Source organism: Sphaerodactylus townsendi, linkage group LG07 (assembly GCF_021028975.2).
Source record: "Sphaerodactylus townsendi isolate TG3544 linkage group LG07, MPM_Stown_v2.3, whole genome shotgun sequence".
NCBI classification, from domain to species: Eukaryota; Metazoa; Chordata; class Lepidosauria; order Squamata; family Sphaerodactylidae; genus Sphaerodactylus; species Sphaerodactylus townsendi.
The window spans coordinates 120,606,372-120,630,869 of record NC_059431.1 but is presented as its reverse complement, the minus strand read 5'-3'; the positions used below and the strand labels follow the sequence as shown (position 1 = coordinate 120,630,869).

Below are 24,498 nucleotides of genomic sequence, written 5' to 3'. Positions count from 1 at the left end.
GAAGAAGAAGAAGACGAAGATGAAGAAGTAGTAGTAGTAGTAGTAGTTTGGATTTATATGCCCCCTTTCTCTCCTGTAGGAGACTCAAAGGGGCTTAAAATCTCCTTGCCCTTCCCCCCTCACAACAAACACCCTGTGAAGTAGGTGGGGCTGAGAGAGCTCCGAGAAGCTGTGACTAGCCCAAGGTCACCCAGCGGGCGTGTGTGGGAGTGTACAGGCTAATCTGAATTCCCCAGATAAGCCTCCACAGCTCAGGCGGCAGAGCTGGGAATCAAACCCGGTTCCTCCAGATTAGATACACGAGCTCTTAACCTCCTGCGCCACTGCTGCTTCTCTTGTTAATCTTCATACAAACACATGAATATGTGTTACCTTTTGATGTCACTTCCTCCCTCTCCTACTGTCTTGTAACTGAAGATGAACTAATGGGATCTCAGGTGACGGAAGGGCATTATGGGTATAGTCATTTTGAGCATGGCAGTTTGGGTTCTTTCAAGACTCTGAAAACCAAATCAGATATTTTTCTACACATTATTAGGAGATAAACACATTTCCCAGATTTTTTTTTGCAAGCGATAAGAAAAATGACTTGCATAGGCGTGAGTGTGATTTTAAGGGTTTGGGGACAGGATAAATGTAGGGGGAGATTATTAGTCAAAATGCACACTGTTGGAGGGCAGCCTTAGGAATATGCCTCCTGTCCACTCCCTTGGAAGAAGAAGAAGAGTTTGGGTTTATATCCCCCCTTTCTCTCCTGCAGGAGACTCAAAGGGGCTTACAGTCTCCTTGCCCTTCCCCCCTCACAACAAACACCCTGTGAGGTGGGTGGGGCTGAGAGAGCTCCGAGAAGCTGTGACTAGCCCAAGGTCACCCAGCTGGTATGTGTGGGAGTGTACAGGCTAATCTGAATTCCCCAGATAATTCCCCTGAATTCCCCAGATAAGCCTCCACAGCTCAGGTGGCAGAGCAGGGAATCAAACCCGGTTCCTCCAGATTAGAATGCACCTGCTCTTAACCACTACGCCACTGCTGCTGGAGGTGTTTCCCCTGCCCTGTCAAAGTTACCCCCGCTAGTATTACTGTATCAATTAACCAGGGCTCAAGCTGAAGTATGAAGAGATTTTGAGCCCTGGGTTTCAGGGAAATCTTTGCTAATCTGAGCTGTGGACCATGGTGTTGATGCTGATCTGTGTTAAGGCAAGAAGAGCAGTGCTCTTAGACAGGCCCCGCCCTTCTGAGACTGGCTCCAAATTTCTTAGCTTGGCTCCCTGTTAGATGCACTCAGGGGCATATCTGCAAGAGTTTTATGTGGGGGTTACATGACCTCAGGCACCACCCATTAGATCACGTGATGGGTGCAAAATTGCCCCCACACCCCCTGCCCAGCGCTCCCCCCTCCGGCTGGAGCAGCCCAGTCAAGCTGGTCGCCTCCTGCAGGCCTGCTGGGTGCCCCTTGGCCTGTCCCCGCCAGGCTGCACGCCCGCTGGCTGCAGTAAGTGGGGTGGGGGAGGGGGAGGGGCACTTGAGCATGTGTTGCCCCAGGCGCCATTTTCTCCTGGTACTCCTCTGGCGACAGTTATCAGCTCTGATCTGATAAATATTGATTCTGGATTGGAGATCAGCAGAATTGAGTTGAATGCATTCTGGGAAGGTGTTTGTTCTCTCGTCCTCCTCCTTCCCTGTTCTCCTGGAGTCTTGAAGATAGCCAGTAGGTCACTGTGTGTTCTTGTTTGTGGACCTGCTTTTTTGAAGTGTTGAATAACACTGCGGACAATATTTATTTATTTATTTATTTTACTTAATATACCGCCCCATCCCCAGAGGGCTCTGGGCGGTGAACAGCACAAACAGTGTACATAAAATCATTAAAACATAATTATCATAAATATCAATTAAAAGCAGCGAATACTTCCTAACATAGGCATCCTACAACTTACCATGCTTACCATAACTAAATCTCTCCCAGAAAAAGAGGAGAGAGAGGAGATGATAAAACCCGATGATATAAGGGCTCACATGGATCAAGACCCATATGGAACAGTGTGGGGGGGGGCACACTCAGCGGCTGGTCTCTCCAAAGGCCCGGTGGAACAACTCAGTCTTACAGGCCCTGCGGAAATCACCCAAATTCCGCAGGGCCCGGACAGCTGGCCGGTGCCAGAGCCGTGAAGGCCCTGGCCCGAGTGGAGGCCAGCCGCATCATTGAGGGGCCAGGGAACCACCAGTAAATTAGCTTCTGCCGAGCGCAGAGGTCGGACTGAGACATATGGGGTAATGCGGTCCCGAATATTGCTGTTAATATAAGCACACTGGTCTAATATATGTATACTTCATAAATCTGATAAAGAGCTTTGACTTGCAAAAGGGATTAGTTCTGCTAGTTGCAAAGGTGTCAGGTGTCCAGGGCGATGTGGTGGTTAAGGAGTTAGAGGACACTTTAGGGAACCTGGGCTCGACTCTCCACTCTGCCATAAAAAACTTGTTGGGTGACTTTGGGCCGGTGACTCGCCCTCCGCCTGAACCCTGTCGAGTATTTGGATGGGAGACCTCCAAGGAATACCAGGACCACGACATGGAAGCAGTCAACGGCAAACCACCTCTGAGCACCTCTTGCTCTAAAAACCATGCCGGGGGTCACCAGAGGTCAGCTGTGATACGACAGCGGAACATACACAGTTGCAAAGATGCCACTGGGCTGCAGTTTTATTGTACTGCTGGCAAAGGAATCTGCAGCTAATCTATGCACCATCTGTTTACAATTTCAATCCATGTTGGTTGGAAGCCTCACCCAAACTGTCATTTTATATAGGGGGAAAAAGCTATTTACAGAGCTCTGCATAACTACTGGGAGATACCGAAATCCCCATGGGTGTTAACAGAATCATGGGTAACTTTTTTTCAGCAACATCCAACATATGGTCAAAAGGGAACCTCCAATAAAATGGGTGCCTCTGCCAAGAGATCTCATGCCCCGCCAATTAAACAGTTGACTGTTCAGCTTTGGCTATCAGAGTATTTCTCAGGATTTCTGCCTTTGCAGGTTGACTTGCTGAGGAATCACTTGTACCTTCCAGCCATGGAAGCCCTGGGCATGGTTGACTTCACTTCCTGTGAGCTCCCCCTCACACGCAGTCTTTAAGTAGTGGCTGGACAAACACTCCTTGCATTAAGCAGGGAGTTGGACTTAGATGGCCTGCATGACCCCTTCCAAATCGTGATTCTATGCTATGATTCACTTTGTGGCTATGCCACTTCTCTGTATCAGAATCCCAAAGGTCCCCGTGGACTCAAAAGGTTTGGGGACCCCTGATGTAGGTGGTATTTTTTTTAATTACATAATTTTATTTCAGTTATTTCTAAACTTATACCCTGCCATGTGCAGAGGTCTCAGGACAGCTTACAGAATTGCAGTCTACAATGAAAACAACATTTTTAACATTAGGCCTGTGCACAGGATAGATTTTTAATTATGCAATTTATTTATTATTCAATTTATAGGCCTCCCTTTCCTGTCAAGGCGGGCTTAGGGCGGCTCAGAACATTCTATGTACAGTGTACAACTGTGTCAGGCAATAACTGCTGTTTTAAATTGTATTTATAATATTGGCACTGTGATGTTTTTATATATGCTGTTTTATATTGTACACCGCCTGAGCCCTTCGGGGATAGGGCAGTATATTAAATCCAATAAATAACAACAACAACAACAACAACAACAATAATAATAATAAACAATAAAATCAGGTCAGTATATTTGTCTAAAATTTAAAAATATAAATTCTATTTCTGGCGTCATAAACCAGTAATCATAAAACCTAGCCGCCTGGTGGGCAGGGGGAGCGGGAGGCCAGCTGGGGGTTGGGGGGGGACGACCGTCACTGCCCTCAACAATAGGGACGACTTGGACGACTTGGTTTTACAGGCCCTGCAGAATTGATGCAAGTCCTGCAGGATTTGAGTCTTATTTGAAAGGGTTGGTCTTGATCTGAAGAGGCTGTGGCTCTGTTTTAGGGGAGCTGGACATTTTTTTGGGCCAGGGACCACCAGTAAGTTTCTATTTGTTGAGCATAAAGCTCTCTGGAGAGTGTCCTGGGTGAGGTGGTCATGCAGATACAACATCCCAGACTGGTTATGCCTTCAAAAGTTAATACCGTGTTTCCCCCAAAATAAGACAGTGTCTTATATTAATTTTTGCTCCCAAAGATGCGCTATGTCTTATTTTCAGGGGATGTCTTATTTTTCTGTGTTCTGTTCGTCGGGCATGCTTCCAAACAAAAACTTTGCTACGTCTTACTTTTTGGGGATGCTTTATATTTAGCACTTCAGCAAAACCTCTGCTACGTCTTATTTTCAGGGGATGTCTTATTTTCGGGGAAACAGGGTACCAAAACCTTGAACTGGATCTGGTTCTCCTATTGGACCTCATGCGGCTGGCAGGGCATCAGTAGGATTTGTGCTTCTCATGGCATCCCCAAAAGGAGCCACGCAGCTGCAGGTTCAATGAATCGTAGATATAAACCAACTAGCAGGGTAGTCATCGCCAGTTGCTGTGGCAATTGTCCTTCCTTATAACAGTCCAAGTAGAACTCCACATAGATGCATGCAGGGTTCAAATGATCCGCGAGCATAGCCTTTTAAAAAAAAAATAAAATGGAATGCTCCTTTTTTTCCCTTTTCAGTTCACATTGTTATATGCGTTGATTTATGGCCAATGAGTCTCTACCTTATGAGAGAAAGAGGTGTTTGAACAGAGTGTAGTATTCCTTGTAGGTTTAGGGTGCATTGCTTGTGGGTGAACAACATTTCTTGCTTGCTACTCTGTTGCACAGGTATGGAATGCAGAGGTGTTCTACTAGAGGTGGATACTCTTGGAGCATACAGCATTATAGTTAACTATGAGAGAAGCATTATCTCGTGTAGGATGCGAATAATCACGCACCATTATAGAGAAACTTGGCCCCACCAATATGCTTTGTTGATGGTGTGATAGCTAATGCTAGCGGATGGGGAACTGTAGTCTCTTAAATTGGAAATGGCATATCTGTTGGTATCATGGGTATCAGGGATGGTGGGGACATCCTCACCTTTGAAAGGAGCCTGTCAATATTGTGGCCTCAGTACAACAACAAACCGATGAAGTAAATAAGGCTACAAAACTGGATACATAATAGTAAAGAAAAATTTATTTCATATCAGCAGAGTGCATCAGTTTGTTGTATTTTTGGAATTGTGTTTGAGCCAGTGCATCTTGTGAGGTGGTAAAGGAACATGGTTTATACTCCCGTAGCAGAAAGCTGAGTAGAGGATGGTCTGTGGGATGCAATTGGGCTGCCATTAATGGGTGTGTTTTGGGTTGCAGGTGTTGCAGGGAGGAGGTGACGCATGATGAAAGATCCCATAGTGAGCAATGTTGCAGAATTAGTACCTTTAGAGATGTGTAGTTGTAGTGTATGGACTCTATTTAGCTGCTGGACCCCTTTGAGTAGTGTTGGGTTACCTATGGCATTTTTTAGCCATTAAAGAAGGCTGAGGTGGTCGTTGAATGTTGTGCATTAAGGCGCGTCTACACAGAAGGTTGGTTGTTAGCAGGTGGGGGGGAGGGGTTGAGGTGAACATCAGACCTCCACCCACCTGGCACACACCAAGAGAGGAAGGTTTGAAGAAGCGCAGTGGAGTGAACTTGTGCAAGGCCAGTTAGTATTGCGAGGCAGGGAGGAAGATAATGGTGGTCGGTGGAGAGTTTGTGTGTAGAAGAGGCTAAGGTCGTTTATACTGGGTGTTAAGTAACTGAAGGCAGAAAGTGTGAGTGAGGAGAATGGGCTGAGGTAAAATGTGATGTTAGAGTGCGAGGAGGGCTGAGTGTGAGTGATGAGTTGTGCGTGTGTGAATGGCTGAATCTTGGCGAGGAGGGAGGAAGCCGGCGTGGTGGAGTGGATGAGTTGAGGTAGTAATCCTGGGTGAGGCAGGGATTGAACGATTAAAAGGCACAAAGTGAGGTAGTGCAGGGAGAGGGTTTTGAGAAAAGGATGGAGGAGGCCTATGGCTGTGAAGTGTGGCTGTGAGGGGAGGGAGAGAGAGGTGGCGTGAGATGAGGTGATTTGTGTTGGAAATTATTGTGAGTGCAGTGAGAGGTTGTGAAAGGATATAGGAGAGGCTATGGCTGTGTGAAGGTAATGGGTGTGAGGGAGGACAGAGAGGTGTGTGAGATGAGGTAGTTGTGTTGAAGTGTGTGAGGAGTGCAGTGAAAGAGTTTGAAAAGGATGGAGGAGGCTATGGCTGTGTGAGAGAGTGTGGCTGTGAGGGAGGGAGAGGAAGTGTGTGAGATGAGGTGGATTTGTGTTGAAGGTGTGTGAGTGCAGTGAGAGAGTTGTGCGAAGGATGGAGAGGAGGCTATGGCTGTGTGGGGGTGGAAGGTGTGAAAGGGGAGGGGACAAGAAGAGTGTGTGAGATGAGGTGGATTTGTGTTGAAGTGTGTGTGGAGATTACAGTGAGAGAGTTTTGAAAAAAGGATGGAGGGAGGCTATGGCTGTGTGAAGTGTGTCTGTGAGGGAGGGGCAGAGAGGAGTGTGTAGAGATGAGGTGAATTTGTGTTGGAAAGTGTGTGAAGTGCAGTGAGAAGAGTTGTGAGAGAAAAGTGGGAGGAGGCTATAGCTGTGTGGGAGGAGTGTGGCTGTGAGGAGAGAGAAGTGTGGGAGTAAAGAAGGTAGTTTGTGTTGAAGTGTGTGAGTGCAGTGTCCTTCCTCCATCCTCCCTCCTCTGCCCCTCCCTCCTCCATCCTCCCTCCTCCCTCCTCTGCCACTCCCTCCTCCATCCTCCTCCTTTCCTCTCCTCCTCCATCATTCTCATCTCATCTCCATCACTCTCATCTCACATCTCCATCTCATCTCATCATCGCTCTCATCGTCTCGCTCATCTCTCGTCATCGTCTCATCTCCGTCATTCACGTCAGCTCACTATCTCATCTCTCATCATCGTCTCATCTCATCATCGCGTCTCCATCCGGCTCACTTCTCATCTCTCTCATCATCGTCATCTCATCCATCCCGCCATCATCAGCTCATCTCCACTCATCTCTCTCGTCATCATTATCATCTCATCATCGCGTCATCATCTCATCGTCCATCGTTATCGTCATAAAAGATTCGTCCGGTCACTCATCATATGTCATCGTTAATAAATGTCGCGTTCGCGTCATCCCGGCTCACTTCATCGTATCGTCCGTCGTTAAAGTCGTCGTCCGTTCGCGTCGACAAAGTGGTGATTAATAAAGATTCGGCTCGCTATCGTCGTCGTTAATAGAAGTGTCGTCAAATAAAGATTCGTCGGCAATAAAGTAAAGTCGTCGTCGTTAATATTAAGTCGTCGTTCAGATCGTCGCTAATAAAACAAAGTCGTCGTTATTAGTAAAGATTCGCGTCGGCAAACTAATAAAGTCAAAGTCATAAAGATCGTCGTTAATACGTCTCGTCGTCGTCAGATCCGGTATCGTCGGTGAAATAAGGATGGTTAATGTTAAAGTATTAATGAAGAGTCTGTGATGAGAAGGATTTTAAGAAAAAAAGGATGGAGAGCTATGGCTGTGTGGGGTGTGTCTGTGAGGAGGGCAGAGAAGGAGTGTGTGAGAGATGGAGTGGTTGTGTTAAGGAAGTGTGGAGTGCAGTGAAGAGTTTAAGAAGAGAAATGATGGAGGGAGGGGCTGGCACAGTGTGAAGTGTGTGTGAGGGAGGAGCAGAGAAGGGAGTGTGTGAGATGGGAGTGGTTGTGTTAGAGGAGTGTGTGGGGAGTGCACAGTGAGAAGAGTTTTAGAAAAAAAGGATGGTGCAAGGCTATGGCTGGTGTAAAGAGTGTGTCTGGCAAGGGGAGGGGCAGAAGGAGGTGTGTGAGATAAGAGGTGGTTGTGATGGAGAGGTGTGAGTGTAGTGAAGAGGGATTTTAGGATGGTGGAGGGAGCTGTGGCTGTGTGAGGTGTGTGTGGTTGTGAGGAGGGCAGAGAAGGGGTGTGTGAGATAGAATTAAAGTTGAGTGCAGAGGTGTGTGAGGTGCACAGTGAGAGTTTTGAAAAGGATGGAGGGAGTATGAAGCACAGTGAGGTGTGTCTGTGAGGGGAGGCAGAGGAGTGTGAGATAGAGGTGGTTGTGTTGAAGTGTGTGGAGGGTCACAGTGAGAGAGTTGTGAGAAGGATGGAGAGTGAAGGCACAATTGTGAGAGGTGTGTCTGTGAGGAGGAGCAGAAAGAGGTGTGTGAGATAAGTGGTTAATGTTAAAGAGATGTGTGGGGTGCAGTGAGAAGTTTAGGATAGTGGAGGGGCTATGGCTGTGGAAGTGTCGCTGTGAGGAGACAGGGAGTGTGAAGATAGGGATGGTTGTGTTGGAGATGTGGGGTGTGAGGTTTGAAAGGATAAAGATTATGAAACTAAAAGGCTGTGTGAAGGTGTGTGTGAGGGAGGGAGCAGAAGGGGTGTGTGAGATAGGTGGGTTGGTGTTGGAGGTAATGTGGGAGTGCAGTGAGAGTTTTGAAAGGATGGTGGAGGTTATGGCTGTGTGGAGGTGTGTCTGTGAGGGGAGGGCAGAGGTGTGTGTGAGGATAAAGGTGGTTGGTGTGTTAAGGAAATTAATGTGAGTGCAGTAAGAGGAGTTTTGAAAAAGGATGGAGGAGACTATGGCTGTGTGGGGAGGTGTGTGTCTGTGAGGGAGGGGGCAGAGGAGGTGTGTGAGAGATAAAGGTGGTTTGTGTTGAGAGATGTGTGAGTGCAGTGAGAAGTTTAGGATGGTGGGAGGCTGGCTGTGTGAGGGTGTGTGTGAGGAGGGCAGAGAGGAGTTGGTGGCAGAGATGAGGGAGTGGTTGTGTTGGGGTGTGTGAGGAGTACAGTGAGAAAGGGAGTTTTGAAAAGGATGGGAGGAGGCTAAGGCTGTGTGAGGGGTGTGTCTGTGAGGGAGGGGAGCAGAAGGAGTGTGTGTGGGAGAAGTAGGGTGTGGTTGTGTTTGGAGGTGTGTGGAGTGCAGTGAGAAGTTTTAGGACAGGAGGCTATGGCTGTGTGGGGAGGTGTGTCTGTGAGGGCAGAGAGGTGTGTGAGATGAGGTGGTGGTTGTGTTGGGGAGGTGTGTGAGGTGCAGTGAGAGAGTTTTGAAAGGATGGGAGGAGGAGGCTATGGCTGTTAATGAGAAGTGTGTCTGTGAGGAGGAGCAGAAGAGGAGTGTGTGAGATGAGGTGGTTGTGAGTATGATGTGGTGATGAAGTTTTAGAAAGGATGAGGTGGAATTCCTTGGCTGTGTGGGAGAGGTGTGTGGTCTGTGAGGGGAGGGGAGACAGAAGGGGAGTGTGTAGAGATGGTGGTTGTGTTAGGGGTGTGTGGGGAGTGCTGGTAAGAAGGGGTTAATGGCAGAAGGATGGAGGAGGCTATGGCTGTGTGAAGTGTGTCTGAGGGAGGAGCAGAAGAGGAGTGTGTGAGATGAGGTGGTTGTGTTGAGGTGTGTGGGGGTGTAGTGAGAGGTTGAAAAGGATGGTGGAGAATATGGCTGTGTGAAGTCTTGTGTGTCTGTGAGGGAGGCAGAGGAGTGGTAATGAGATAAAGGTGGTTGTGTTGAAGTGTGTGGTCACAGTGAAGGGGTTTTAGAAAAAAAAGGATGGAGGAGGCTAAGGCTGTGTGTGGGAGGTGTGTGAGGGAGGAGCAGTGGCAGGGGTCAGTGGTTGTGTTAGAGTGTGTGGGAGTCCTGATGAGGGTTAGTAGGATGGTGGGGGGGCTATGGCTGTGTGAGAGGTGTGTGTGAGGGAGGAGCAGAAGGAATTAGTGTGAGAGATAGAAGGTGGGTTGTGTTGGAGGTGTGGGGTCACAGTGAAGGGGTTTTGAAGGATGGAGGGAGGAGCTGCTGTGGGAGTGTGTCTGTGAGGGAGGAGGCAGAGGAGTGTGTGAGATGGGTGGTTGTGTTGAAGTGTGTGAGTGCAGTGAGGTTGGTGAAGGGATGGGAGGGGCTGCTGGCAGTGGAGGTGTGTCTGTGAGGGAGGCAGAGGGGCGGGGAGGGAGAGCAAGGGGTGGGAAAGAGGTTGTCACGATTAGGCGGGGCGGCGTTTGGCTGGCGACTGAGGCGGCGGATTGGGATGAAGTGGCGGAAAGCAAAGGGGTGAGGGAGGGTTGTCGTATGGCGCAGGGGCGTCTTTGTCCTTTGGAGGGTTGAAGCGTGCAGCTGGTGGAGAGTGGACTGCGTGGCTGCAAATGCGGGTTGCGCCAGCGAGGATGTGAGGTTGAGGCATGCAGAGCGTGTTGAAGCTGGAGGGAATTGTGGAAACAGAAGTTCTGGAAGGTTTTACTGGGGCGTGGGTGGAAATGCGAAAGCGGGTTGATAGCTCAGGACGGTGCGAGTCATGCGGCAAGCAGCAGAAGTGGCGTGCCGGTTGGGGAGGAGTTCGTCAGCAGTTTTATGAAGGACAAACACGTGGGTGACGGGGCATAGAGGTGGAATTGTGCAGATAAGGGCGCAGCATAAAGTCAGACAAATAGTACAAAGGTTTTGTTTTGCTGGAAAATGTTTTATATTGTACGCGAGGTACATTTTGAGGAGTGAGTCCAGACTTTCGATGAAATACTTAGGCTGCCCCCGGGCTTCATTTTACCTTTATTCGATTTCGTTTTATGTTTTTTTTGTCGGTAGAATGGTAAGTGCTCCGTTGCGTCGGTTCTGATGACTCGGCAGAACTGGGGACGGCCTATTTGCGGCTAATAGCTTCCCTTCATTGAGTCAATTTGTACCGTGTCCCTCCCCCGTCTCTTTAGCCGACAGAGATATAGCTTAGTGTAGACTATTACTTCCAACCGTTTTGCCCCAGGAAAAGCATTAGTAATTTATAAATAAAATAAGAGAAGTCAAATATAGGTTTATTGACAGCAAAGGCACCGTTAATGTGAGGGAAGCAGTTTGGAGCGGGATGAGGTTTACCTGCTGATTTATGAACTGTTCCTGTTCCCCACCCAAGTCAAGGCACTCGGAGCGTTGAATGAGTCGCCTGGCTTGCGATGGTTTAGGAGTTCTGCAGTTTGGCTTCCAAATGATAGGAACCCAGAGTCCTGTTTCTGGGGAGCCTTTGCTTGCTTGAGCAGCACCGGAACGGACACCGTCTGTCCCTGCGGAAGTGAAGAGGCTGCGTACAGTTGCCCGGCGGAGATCCTGCCCTGGGGTGGCTCCACACTGCAGTTTCTTTTTTCTTTTGTTCAGCAGTGGCGTAGGAGGTTAAGAGCTCGTGTATCTAATCTGGAGGAAACGGGTTTGATTCCCAGCTCTGCCGCCTGAGCTGTGGAGGCTTATCTGGGGAATTCAGATTAGCCTGAACACTCCCACACACGCCAGCTGGGTGACCTTGGGCTAGTCACAGCTTCTCAGAGCTCTCTCAGCTCCACCCACCTCACAGGGTGTTTGTTGTGAGGAGGGAAGGGCAAGGAGATTGTAAACCCCTTTGAGTCTCCTGCAGGAGAGAAGGGGGGGATATAAATCCAAACTCCTCCTCCTCCTCCTCCTCCTCCTCCTCCTCCTCCTCCTCCTCCTCCTCCTTCTTTTTCTGTACTCATCTGCATATGGAGCTGTAAAGGAGGGCTGGCCCAGCAGTGTATATTGTGGCATGGAAATCAGAGGGGAAACTGCGTCCGGGGCACGCGCGCGCCCCATGCCCCTGCTGTGGCGTCGCCTGCCCCCACCCTGCAATGCCCCGGAACATCACACCTCTGCCACGCCCCCTGATGGCCTGGCCACACCTCCGTCGCTGCTCCACCCGGTGCGTCGGTGCCCCCCTGTATCGTGGGTGCTGTGCCACTGGTGGAAATACATACCTTCCGTGGATTTGCAGCGATTTGATCATGTGACACAGCCTCCAGCCTGTTTACTGCTGCTACACTACCCACATCCTCATAATTCGATAATTAAATTTGTCAAGAAATGTTGGGCTTTTTTGCTATGGGAAGGAAAAACGCTACTTCTCAGAATTGTCAGATTTCACTGTTTGTGGTGGTCTTAGGAATTTACCACCACCACCACCCCACCACTCCCGGGTTTTCCAAACAAAGTATGGTTCTGCTCTGACCGTTTCTCCACCCATTCTCATTGTTCAGTGACATGTAGCACAGGTTTCTAGACTAGAAGCCGTGGCTTAGAACAGTGGTGGTGAACCTTCGGCACTCCAGATGTTATGGACGACAATTCCCATCAGCCCCTGCCAGCATGGCCAATTGGCTGATGGGTACTGTAGTCCATAACATTTGGAGTGCCGAAGGTTCGCCACCACGGGTATTGTAGTCCATAACATTTGGAGTGCCGAAGGTTCGCCACCACGGGCTTATAAAAAGAACAAGGGGGAGGAGGAATTTGGAGTTGTCCCCCACTTTTCTCTGCTATAAAGAGATTCAAGGCAGCTTAGAAAGTGCTTTCCCTTTCTCTCCCCACAGCAGATGTCCTGTGAGGTAGATGGGGCTGGGACAGTGGTGGAGCTACAAGGGGACAGGGGGTGCACGTTGCACCGGGTGTGCACCTGGGGTGCGCAGAAGTCACCCCCGCCCCCTTCCCCTCTCACCCTGCCTTGCCAGGCTGCCCCTGCCCCACCAGCCTAGCCCGTTTTCTAGCCAGCAGAGAGCTGTTTTCTGCCTAGAGAAAGGTGTTTTCTGCCGACAGGAAAAGGTAAGGGGGCGGGGCTGCAGGGGAGCAGGTGGGGCCGTGGTGGGGAAACATGAAGTGGGCCCTGGGTGCACTCCTGCCCAGTCAAGCCTCTGGACTGGGAGAATTATGAACAAACTGTGACTAGCCCAAAGTCACCCAACAGGCTTCATGTGGAGGAACGGGGAAACAAATCCGACTTGTCAGATCAGAGTCCACCGCTCTTAACCACTACACCAGGCTGGCTTCTCCATAGCTACCAAGCATTTACTTGGCACGCAGAAAACTCAGATTTTGCCCCGGGCTCCATTTTCCCTAGATATGCCTCTGATTCTATCATGTACTGCAAAACAGTAGGAAACCAGATTTGCCTCACAGTGCTTGAAACTGCCAGGACACTTTATTGTTCTTATCATTATTGCCTTAGTTGTTGGACTGACAATGCAGGTTTCCCTCCATGGAGAAATGTCAATGGGAAATTCTATGCTGGACTCCTCAAATTTCAACACATCTTTGAAACGTTTGAAATGTTACTCATAAATCAGGGGCCCTTTCCCCACTTACCTTAAGCCCCGCGCTACTCTCCGCAAGTAGCGCGGGGTCCCTCTGCACTCCCCACGTCAGGGGCGGCAACAGCGCAGCCGCCCCGACGCTGCCGCTCTTGTGCCCCCTCAGCGCGCGGCATCCCTGGTGCTGGCGAAAACGGCGCCTTTGGATGACCCCACGCAGAGCGCGGGGTCATGGGGACGCCCGGACGCACGCCAAGGATGCCGCGCGCTCAGAGCAGCGCGCAGCGACGGCAGCAGCAGAAAAAGTGGGGAAAGGCCTAGGTTCCTTAATACATGAGGGAAACATTCTGGGTTTGGGTAACAAATTTGCCAGTTGTTTATCTAGCCATTTCCGGTTCCTTTCATTCCTTTATTTCCCTCTCTTCCCCGCCCCCCCCACCCTACCCCTGTAAATGACCCTTTCCCCACCTACCTTTTGCTGTGCGCTACTGCCCCCAAATAGCGCGTGGTTCAGCGGTGCTCCCCACGAGTCTGGGCGGCGAAAACGCAGCCACCTCGACTCTGCGCTCTAACGTCCCTTCAGCGCGCGTCATTTCTGACGCTGAAGAAACGGCACCTTCTGACAGCGCGGGGCAGTGGGGAACACGGCCCCGGGGTGGTAATTGCTCGTGCTCAGAGTAGCGCGCTGCAAAACGTAAGTGGGGAAAGGCCCAATGTCACTTTTTCTGCACTGCTGATTTACCACGCTTTTGCCCTCCTAAGTTGTGTGAGCAGAATTTGGTTTGCATTGACACCCGAAACCCGTTTGTCTTTGGAAAAATATCGAGGCGCTGAGGTGGGTGTCAGTTTTTTTTTTTTAGAAGGCTCAGTTTGTATCATAAATTTGAGGGTTTTTTTTGTGGTCGTCAAAATGATATTTCAGCAGAGCATGAAACTGGGTGACAGAGTCTTGGAATTACTCCGCTTCACAGAACCCTGTGGAAAGGGCTTTTTTTTTGTTTTTTTGTTTTATGTAAATAGAGATTGATGAAACATTTTACACAGAGTGCCGGTTTTTGACAAAAAGTATTGATGGTTGCTTTCAGCAAGTGTTACTTGAAATGACAGTATATTGCATTTTAAGATGAATTACACGAGAAACTCCCGCCTGGGAATGTCATGCATTTTATTTCATCTGTTGTTGTTGTTGAAATGACGGAGATCATGGCTGTCGGAGGGATTCTCTGTCACTGCGCAGCACGGTGTCTCTTAGGTGGGGTCGGTGTCCCAGAGCTTGCCCCCTCACCCCCCCCATCAATTTTGCCAAACCTTCAAGACACACAGCCCCCAGCCTTTTCACTGCAGCTCCAGATAAATTCCTGCAACAGACCACGAAGGTTCCTCCTCCCTCCCCTTTTCCAATTGCCTTCCTTTCATCTCTCCACTTCTTTCTTAGGGGCACTTTTTGTGGCAGCGAATGTGTACCTGCTGTATACCTGCAGAGAGAGGGTTTTAACCTGCCGCTAAGCAAATCAGGCACCGTGTATCGGTTACAGTCACATCAAGTTACATTTCCAGCATGCAATGGCGCCGCTCGTTACAGGGGCTTCTATTCGGGTTCACCCCTCCCCTGTGCTGTGCCAACTGGCTCCCAGTACTGGCTCCCAGTGGAACACCGGATCACCTTCAAGGTGTTGGTGATGACCTTTAAGGCCTATCACGGCCAGGGACCCTCATATCTTAGGGACCGTCTTTCCTGCTGTGCCCCTGTTCGGCTCCTCCATTCTGCAGAGGCGAATCTACAGGTGGTCCCTGGCCCCTTTACAGTGCACCCGGCCTCGACTCGGGACAGGGCTTTTACTTCCCTGGCCCCCACCTGGTGGAATGCTCTGCCTCCAGCCATCAGTTGGGAGGTCAGTTCCCGCATAATGTAAGGAACCAGTAAAGTCCAGGCCAAAAGTAACTTTTCAAGTTCTTTATTGAGCTGGCATTCTAAGTCGATCACAAGCAATGCGGGAACTGACCTCCCAACGTTCGAATAGCCTCTTTTACAGGCACCCCACCAGTTCCTGCCAAAGTAAGATAAACACCTGTAGTTCCCATCCGAAAACCACATTGAAACAGTTTCACACAGGCAGCCTGGTCAGACGAAAACCTTCCAAGGCTAAGCAGCAACTTTACAGACCCCACGGGACCTGAAACAGTTCCGCAGGGCCTGCAAGATGGAGCTTTTTCGCTGGGCTTTTTGGTAGGCCAGCCGCTGATAGGCTGTCCCCTCTATGTCATAGCGGCTGACTGATACCATCAATGCCTGACCCTCTTCTCAGGAGGGGTTGAGTTGAAGATTTCGTGGCCTGCTATCTGTACGTCGGGTAATTTGGCATGGATTGGTTGTGTGTTAAATTTATTATTTATTAAGAGTTTTATGTATGTTTTAAGTGTTGGATTGTACACTGCCCAGAGCCCTTCGGGGGTGGGCAGTATAGCAAAACTAAAAATCAATCAATCAATAATCCCATGAAGGAAAAGGTAGGGCACTTATAGGAATAGGTTGTCTCACCTCTGCAGGTACCTGTGTAAACCCAAAGCGGCTACTTCATCAGCTTCTTGCACACTGATTTGTGTCCTGCTCTGTGAACAGCATTTCTTCATTTCAGACCATTCGCCAAATGCAATGGCTTCCATTCACAGCTGCAGTGGCCACATTGCATGGGCCTCCTTTGCTTTTATTGCTTCAGCTTTCTTTCCTTCAATCTGCCTGGGGACCCTTCCCCCCCCCCCCCATATTCCTCTGTGATGTGACTCTTCTACATTCTTGGAAGTCTTTGCCCTCCAATGAGCAGCAGTGGCGTAGGAGGTTAAGAGCTCGTGTATCTAATCTGGAGGAACCAGGTTTGATTCCCCGCTCTGCCGCCTGAGCTGTGGCGGCTTATCTGGGGGATTCAGATTAGCCTGTGCACTCCCACACACGCCAGCTGGGTGACCTTGGGCTAGTCACAGTTCTTCTGAGCTCTCTCAGCCGCACCTACCTCACAGGGTGTTTGTTGTGAGGGGGGAAGGGCAAGGAGGTTGTGAGCCCCTTTGAGTCTCCTGCAGGAGAGAAAGGGGGGATATAAATCCAAACCCTTCTCTTCTTCTTCTTCCTCTGTTGTATTTGGATTCAAGTGACAATTTGAAGTTTCTTGATGGATCTTCTTAAAGCATTCCAGTTGTATGTGAATCACTAGATACGTGGTGCCCGTCATTGGTGTATGCCTTTGAAGCTTTCTGTAGCTGCTGATTTTTTTTATTTTGCAAATGATTTTTAATTTAAGACCTTGAATACACCCAGAAAGAAGAAAAACCAAACAAACCAACAACGAAGCAAAAAACAAAAAAAGGTACACAGAAAGTACTTAAAAATCACAATGCGAGGGAAGAGGGAAAGCCCCCCCAATTTCATCTGCACTAAATATAAAAGCAATTACAATTTTACTACTTGCTTTCTAGGAAAAGAATTGGATGCCTAAAGTGCAGAAACACAGATGTTCATGTCTAGTTTTTGGACTGGAAAGAGCCCCTAATTTCCAAATATTTACACGCCAGTTGTTGAAAAAGTTTTATTGGAGGCATTTGAGGAAGTCTTCAGACACAGTTTACATGTAAGCATCTAAAAATGGGAATGGTTCTTATATAGAAGTAGTTACAGTATCTCTCTTCATAAGTGCTATAAGTTTGGCTCAGGTAACTAACTTTCTTTCTTCAAGATGTTACATTCCAATTATTTAAATATATATATAAAATGACGAGTTTAGGTAACTCTATATACATTTGTTCTTACTGCTGGTTTTAAAAGATATTTCTTTTATGCTCAGGTAAGTATTTCAGAAAACAGTTCCTTAAGATATTCAACTTCGGTCTAGGATCAGAATTTGAACCTCGCGTTTTCTCCAGATACCAGGACCGAGGCACCTCCCATCAGCTTTCTACCAGCATGGCCAATTGGCCATGCTGACAGAGGCTGATGGGGATTGTAGTTCCTGAACATCTGGAGAGCCGCAGGTTCCCTACCCCTGTTCTAGACAATCCTCTCCACTAGATTTCTCTAGCCTACAAGTTGCTTAAAAGAGCAGGAATTCCAGCTAACCCTCAGGAAGCCAATCCCTCTCTTTGTCTCTTCTTCTACTCTTGTAAGCTTTCCTGCTTAATATCTGAGTGGGGTTTTCCTCAGAGACAAAACCACCAAGAAACTCGTGTATTAATGTAGTGTCACTGTTTTTGTTTTCACCAAGGACATAGTAGACTCTCCTTTTAATCTGACCCTCCGGTCCCCTCAAACAGAGTAGCTTAACCAACTAGAACAGAGCCCAATCAGCACACACCCTCTCACAAGCTTAGGGTCACTACCCACTCACCATAAGCCGCGGGGTCACCTCTTTAAAAGCCACGGGGGTCCAGGACGCTCCCCACATCACCGGCGCTCACTGCGCAGCTGCCTGGAATTTGCCGCTCTCCCACCTCCTCCTGACCAAGGCAAATTAGGCTCCTCCACAAAGATAACATTTTTTAAAAACCCCGCTGAGATTGCCGGGTTGTGGGGAACCTTTCGGCTGTTTGAGCATCGCCGTTGATTCGGGCTGTGACGGCGAGCTCACGACCAATCAGGGAAAACAGGAAGCCATCTTGTTAAGTGGGGTTGTCCCCGCCTGAAAGGGCGCGCCAGAGGATGATCGTGACACGGTTTCGACACCCTTCTTTTTCATTGCACTTTTCGCTGAAATTGAGACGTGGTATTGCACAACAAGACGGGAGATGTCTTAATTATGGGGAAAAAGGCCAAGCGATTACGATTCGCGCAGCAGAGCCGTAACCGAAAGCAAACGGAAAGCAAAACGAAATGAAATAGAAAAGTAGTGGTGGTTTTCGCTTTTGCCTGGCGACCGCTGATGACGGTCTCGACTACCACAGAAAGCGCAGCGCCAGCGATTTTACTGCTGACGCCAGCATGTGCCGATGTCTTAAGAGAAGGCGCCCAAGCCTCTTTGATGACGTTTACGGCCGCGATCGCACGCATTACGCGAACCTATATCAAAAGCAACCTCGTCCCAGCCAATCACGCAATGGAGACCGCCCTCAGCTGGCCGCCACTTTCATCGTAACTCATGACGCACACGCTTGACCCGCCAATCGGAGCGTCTATTTCCCCCACATTGCCAATGGAACTCGACAACGCTTCTTTGCTGCCCGTGACATTATTTCCTGAATATGGTAAATGTGGGAATGAAATGTTCTCCGCGTATCGTAGCGAAACCAATGGGAGGCTTTTCAATGCGTGTGGTCGAATAGCGGCAAGCAGCAGTTTGGTGAGGTAAGTGGGTAGTGGCCCTTACTCTGAAACTGATTCTCAAACCACCAGAGAGCACACAACCATTCACTTAACCATCTCTTCTTCAGACTAAACGTACCTAGCTCCCTAAGCCACTCCTCATAGGGCATGGAATCCAGATTTCTCACCATTTTGGTCCACTTCCTCTGGACCCGTTCCAGAGTGTAAATATCTTTGCTCAATGCTTTGCTCAAATATGGCAGATTTGATAATGGCTTATTTTCAAGTCTGTAGTATCGAAAGGGGGTTGTATTTCCAACAGTCTGACCATTGGCTCCCGGTAGAGTTCTGAATCATCTTCAAGGTGCTGGTGTTGACCTTTAAGGCCTTACGCGGCCTGGGACCCTCGTATCTTCGAGACCGCATCACCCCATATGTCCCTGCACGGCCTCTCTGTTCGGTGGAGGCCAATTTACTAGTGGTAAATTCCATCTTACAGGCCCCTCAATGATGCGGCTGGCTCAGCTTCCACAGCGGGCCAGTGGCCTTACGGCTCTGGCCCTGCCTGGTGGAACACCCTTCACCTCCAGCTGTCCGGTTCCAAGAGGACCTTGGTGAGTTCACTCAGGGCCTGTAAGATGGAGCTGTTCTGCCGGGCCTTTGGAGGGATCAGCCGCTGAAGGTGCCCCCCCCCCATTGGCTCTTTACATCTGGGCCCTTTTCCATCTAATGGGACTTGCTGCCCCCCCTTGGGGAGGATTTAAAAAATGGGGTTTGTTGGACGCCTCTTATTATTCTTATCGCTGTTTTTAAAGGTTTTAGCAACTTTATTTATAACTGTATTTTATGTTGTACACCGCCCGGAGCCCCTCGGGGATGGGGTGGAATAAAAATCTAAATAATAAATAAATAAAAATAAAATAAAAATTAACTCCTTTATTTATTTGTTTGTCTGTTGGTCGGTGGGTCCATCTGTCAGTCAGTCAGTCCTGGGGTCCTTTTCCTTCTTTGTTAACATGACCAATTTCCTATGGCTAGCATAGTGCAGTGATTCAGAGTGGCAGACTCTTATCTGGAGAACCGGGTTCAATTCTCCACTCCTCCACATAAATCCCTCTGGTGACTTAGGGCCAGTTGTAGTTCTATCAGAACTCCTTCAGCCCATATAGAGGCAAGCAAACCCCTGAACCTCTCTGTGACTTATCAGAACGTAGAAACAGCTATCACAAGCCAGGCTAGAGGAGGATCCGTTGAACTTGCTATGGCCTGATCAGTTCCATGCATCTTGTTGGGTTCCTTGGGGATTTACCAAAACCAGCGAGACAGCCAAGTCCTAAGAGGACACAAGTGTCTTTAACCTTGAGGTGCCTCACAAGTAAGTTTCAGCTGGCAATCATAAGATCAGTCTTGTCTTGTCAATAACTGGAGGTTATGACAGTCTATTGACTACCTTAATACACCAGGTCCCCGATTGAAGATCAGACCTGTATCTACCAAGATGGGTGCATAGAAACAGTAGAACATTCTTCAAGCCTACTGCATATTATATATATTTTTTAAAATGCCATTAAAGGTTTCAATTTCAATTTCAACAGCAGAACATGTTCTACTTGTGTGCAAGATTTACAATCCTGTACGGAAGGACCCATAGTCACCAATTTTCATTGATTGCCCTATCAATCAGAGGAAACAGAGATTGAAAGCATTACTATCAGATACAAACCAGGAGTTAACTTGTAATGTTGCCAAGTACGCTTGGCTAGCAATTAGGATTAGAAATAATTGGAAGAAGATACTCTGACATAAAAATCATTGAGTAAAGTTTGAACTCTCCTCCTTGTTGTGGCACTGCTTTGTAGCAGCATTTTAACGAGGGGCTTTAATGCCTTGTAGAAGTGTTTTAATGTTTTGTAGAGGTGTTTTGTGTATTATGATATAGCAAACTGATTTACTGCATTTGTTCTGATCAATGACTGCAATTAATAAATCGATTTGATGGATGCTATTGACTACCTGGAAAAACTTTACTGGACATTACCATGCCAATAGAATATTGTTGCGAAGATGTCTCTGCTGATATAAAATAGGACTTTGAACATCACTGATACTCAGAGACTCAACTACCATCTGCAACCCTTTGATTATCAACATTCTCCAGTGTGGCCTCTGCCCCATATTCCAGGAAAGGGGGCAACCTCTTTAGAAATATGGATCACTTCATCATTATTACATTCAAGTCCCGTAGCATGTTAAAGACCAATGAAATATTCCAGAGTATAAGCTCTCGGGAGTCAAAACTAAGGGACTCAGATATCTGACAAAGTGAGCTTTGATTCACAAAAGATTATACCCCACAATATTTTGTTGGTTCTTAAGGTGCTACTGGACTCAAGTTTTGTTCTACTACTATAGACTAACACTGCTACCCAGCTCAAACTATGTTCATCATGTAAGCCCAAGGTAGAACAGTTTTACTTTTAAAACACAATACGACTCGCCAATGATGACTAAGAGAGGTGGACTCAAATCTGGAGAACCAGGTTCAAGCCTCTGGATGACCTGGGAGCAGCCACAGTTCTCTCAGAACTCTCTCAGCCCACGCAAAGGCAGGCAATGGCAACCCACCTCCAAACGTCTGATGCCTCAAAAACCCTGCAGAGTTGCCACAAATCAGCGTGACTTGATGGCACTCCCCATCACTTTGCATTTTGTCCATTTCAGTTTGCTTTTCCCTACCTCGTTTTTTACCCAGTTCATTCTGAGTAGAGCCTTTCCCCCTTCATTCTTCTTCCATTGTGGGCATGCATGTTCCCCTTCCAGCAGATGGGCAGGGCCATTGTGAAACTCTACCACATATGGTGAGAACCAGTGCTCTTAACAATCATCACTATCTTTAAGAGTGCAATGTCAACGTTAGCCTAAATAAACTCAAAAATACACACGTTGCACTCTGGCTGTGTCCAATCTTATATATTGATCTTACATATAATTAATTTGTCATTTAACATCTCTCTATTTAGAGCTGACATTTCTGTTTTTTCTGACAAAAAAGTTTCTAGAAGATACAGCATAAGTTCTTCCAACTCTTAGTAATTCAAAGCATAAATAATCATTAGTCCATCTCAATTCTTTGTCTCAGAAACAAAGCTTCAGTTCTCAGATGAACCATATGTTCTATTCTGTGGAGTTGAAATTATAGTAATGCGAATTCAGAACGTGCTGGTATGTCTTCCTCAGTATAATATACCATCATATTCAATCCGCACTTCAACAGTTCTTTCTGGAGGCTCTCTAATGGGTATATTGGCTCTCTGTTCGGGAAGGCAGAGATGGGAGCGGGCAACTCCTAACAGAGAGCTAATATACCCATTAGAAGCCTCAAAGAACTGTTGGAAGTGTGATTGAACATACTGACATACTGAGGAAGACGCACGAAAAACGTTCTATACGCGCGAGACGTTTTTATGTAGAACCTACAGAATTGGAATATGGACTATATGGAACTGAAGCTTTGTCTCTGAAAAAAAGAATTGAATGGACTCAGTGATTATTTATGTTTAGTTATAAGAGTTGGAAGACTTATGCTGTATCTTTAAGAACTTTGTCAGAGAAATAAGGAAATGTAAATACAAATAGAAGTGTTAAGTTGTTTAATTATATGTGAGAACCAGTGCTCTACATCATAGCTGATTGGACTCATTCTGAATAGTCTACCACCAGAACCTGATTTGCCTGTTCAGTTTCATAGCCAGCAGAGAACCAAGAGGCGCCTCCCTTCTACAGATAGGAGGAAAACATCTTCAAGCATCTTTGTCACCCACAAAAGTCAGTTCCCTATTCTGAGAGTCAGAGGCCCTTTCCGCACGGGGCATTTATGGCGCCCTGGAAACGGCAAAAACGCCGTCCCCAGGGAGCCGGCCTTCAAGCGACATGATAGCGGCGCTGCATAAAACGCTTGAAAAGCAGGCAGCTGATCTGGCTCCCCTCCACCACCCCCCTGTGGGCGGCTGCCAGGCCGTGCGTAACGGCACCGCCGGCTGGAACACTGCCAGCTTGTTTTCCCCGCTCTCTTCCCACTTCACCTGTTAAGCCTTCGTCGCTCTACAGGACTGCTGAGTCCCTCCCTCACTGTCCTCCAACCCCTGGAGGTCGGAGGGCAGCGTGGGTGGGTCTTAGGAGTCCGGCAGGGTGACGAAGGTGATGAGGTGAGTGGGAGAGGGATGGGGAAGGGGCGGCTCTGTGCGGAGCCGCTTCTCCCGCGCCGGCCTCACCAGGGGCCGCTCGCATGCTTTTGTGCGAACGGCTCCCACCCCTCCACCGGCAGAATTCTGCTGTGCGGAAAGGGCCAGACAGAGAGGCGATCAACATAACTGTTACGCAGCTCAGCAGATATTTCCCCAAATATATTCTAAAATTGCTTAGGATTCAGCGGCCTTCCGTCTCATTGCTCTGTGCCTGCAGCCCTTCAGAGCGTGCAAGAGCCAGAAAAACCAACGGTAACCATCCACAGGTTGAAGCTGATTTAGCAATTCACGTTTCCATACAACAATATGGACTTGCTGTGATTTGGAGGAGCAATTTGTCTTTCATACAAACCAGACAGCAAAATAAGAAATTTGGCCAGAAGATCAGCAACACAGACTGCGGCTGCCGGGTAGCCATCTGGAACATGAGGGAGAAAAGGGGGGGGGGTGAGTTTTGTATTTATTCATCCCTGGCACCACCCCCAAGCTGGCAAAATAACGGTGTCATCAAGCAGGGGGGCAGAAGTGTCTCCAAAGATCCTGGATGTTCAAAAACATCTGTCCAATGACAAAAAAAGGTCTGTTCCTGTAAACTTTCAAATAGCCCCAATAACCACCAAAATACCTGCCCGTCAATCTGAAGTTCGGAGACTTCACTATATTTTATATTGTAATTCCTTGCAAATCCAAAAAAAAGTTCCCACCAGCCTCCACTACCAATCCCAGCTCTAAGCTAAAATCAGATTTACAACAATTGTCAAAAGCTGAGGATGACAGATAAATTAATCTTCCCTTCATGAGTTTACATCCCAGCAGCATCTGGTCTTCTGATCTGCCCCTAACAAGCACAGGGTCTCCATGAGCTGTCGTTTAAGGTTGATGTTTTCATGACTGGAGATGAATTATTCTGTCATGAGAATCTATTTATTCAGCAGTTGAAGGGTGCGGTTCTGGCTTTCAGATGCAATGATTTCATGGGTTAAGGTCCCCTTGAAGCAATGGTTTCAAGCTTAGAACACCCAGCCCCAGAATACCAGTGAAGCCGTTGCAAGGTCATTGCAAGGAGCAGCAGTGGCGTAGTGGCTAAGAGCAGTGGCTAAGAGCAGGTGCACTCTGATCTGGAGGAACCGGGTTTGATTCCCAGCTCTGCCACCTGAGCTGTGGAGGCTTATCTGGGGAATTCAGATTAGCCTGTGTGCACTCCCACTCACGCCAGCTGGGTGACCTTGGGCTAGTCACAGCTTCTCGGAGCTCTCTCAGCCCCACCTACCTCACAGGGTGTTTGTTGTGAGGGGGGAAGGGCAAGGAGATTGTCAGCCCCTTTGAGTCTCCTGCAGGAGAGAAAGGGGGGATATAAATCCAAACTCTTCTTCTTCTTCTTCTTCTTCTTCTTCTTCTTCTTCTTCTTCTTCTTCTTCTTCTTCTTCTTCTTCTTCTTCTTCTTCTTCTTCTTCTTCTTCTTCGTCATTGCCAGACAGAAAGGGGAGGGGGAGAAGCAGGGAAGGGGGACCCACCTTAAACTGTGTGTGTACGAAAAGTTATTTTCATTAACCAAGAAGCCAACAGAAGCTGCCTGGCAGCAGGCAGAGAAACTCCTTCTCTAAAATGGCTCCTCCTTAATTCAATGTATTTTCGTTTTCACATGCTTAGTTTAGGCCTCTTCCTCTTCAAACATCTGGGGGTCGTCTTTCACTCTGCCAGTAGCACGAAAGCTCACAAGGACAATGTTGTTGGAAATGCACAGAGAACCTCAACTGCCAGCCTTAAATTCCTCAAGGCAAAAGGTGGTTGATTATATTTCTGCAGCATTTAAACTGTTCAAAGCCAAG

At 48.1% G+C, this 24,498-nt stretch overlaps 1 protein-coding gene across 1 annotated transcript in view; it reads left to right on the top strand.

Annotated features, from left to right (window-relative positions):
- LRMDA (leucine rich melanocyte differentiation associated) overlaps window positions 1-24,498 on the top strand; it is a 1,147,950-nt gene that overhangs the window by 69,427 nt on the left and 1,054,025 nt on the right. The gene's annotated exons all lie outside the window — the stretch shown is intronic.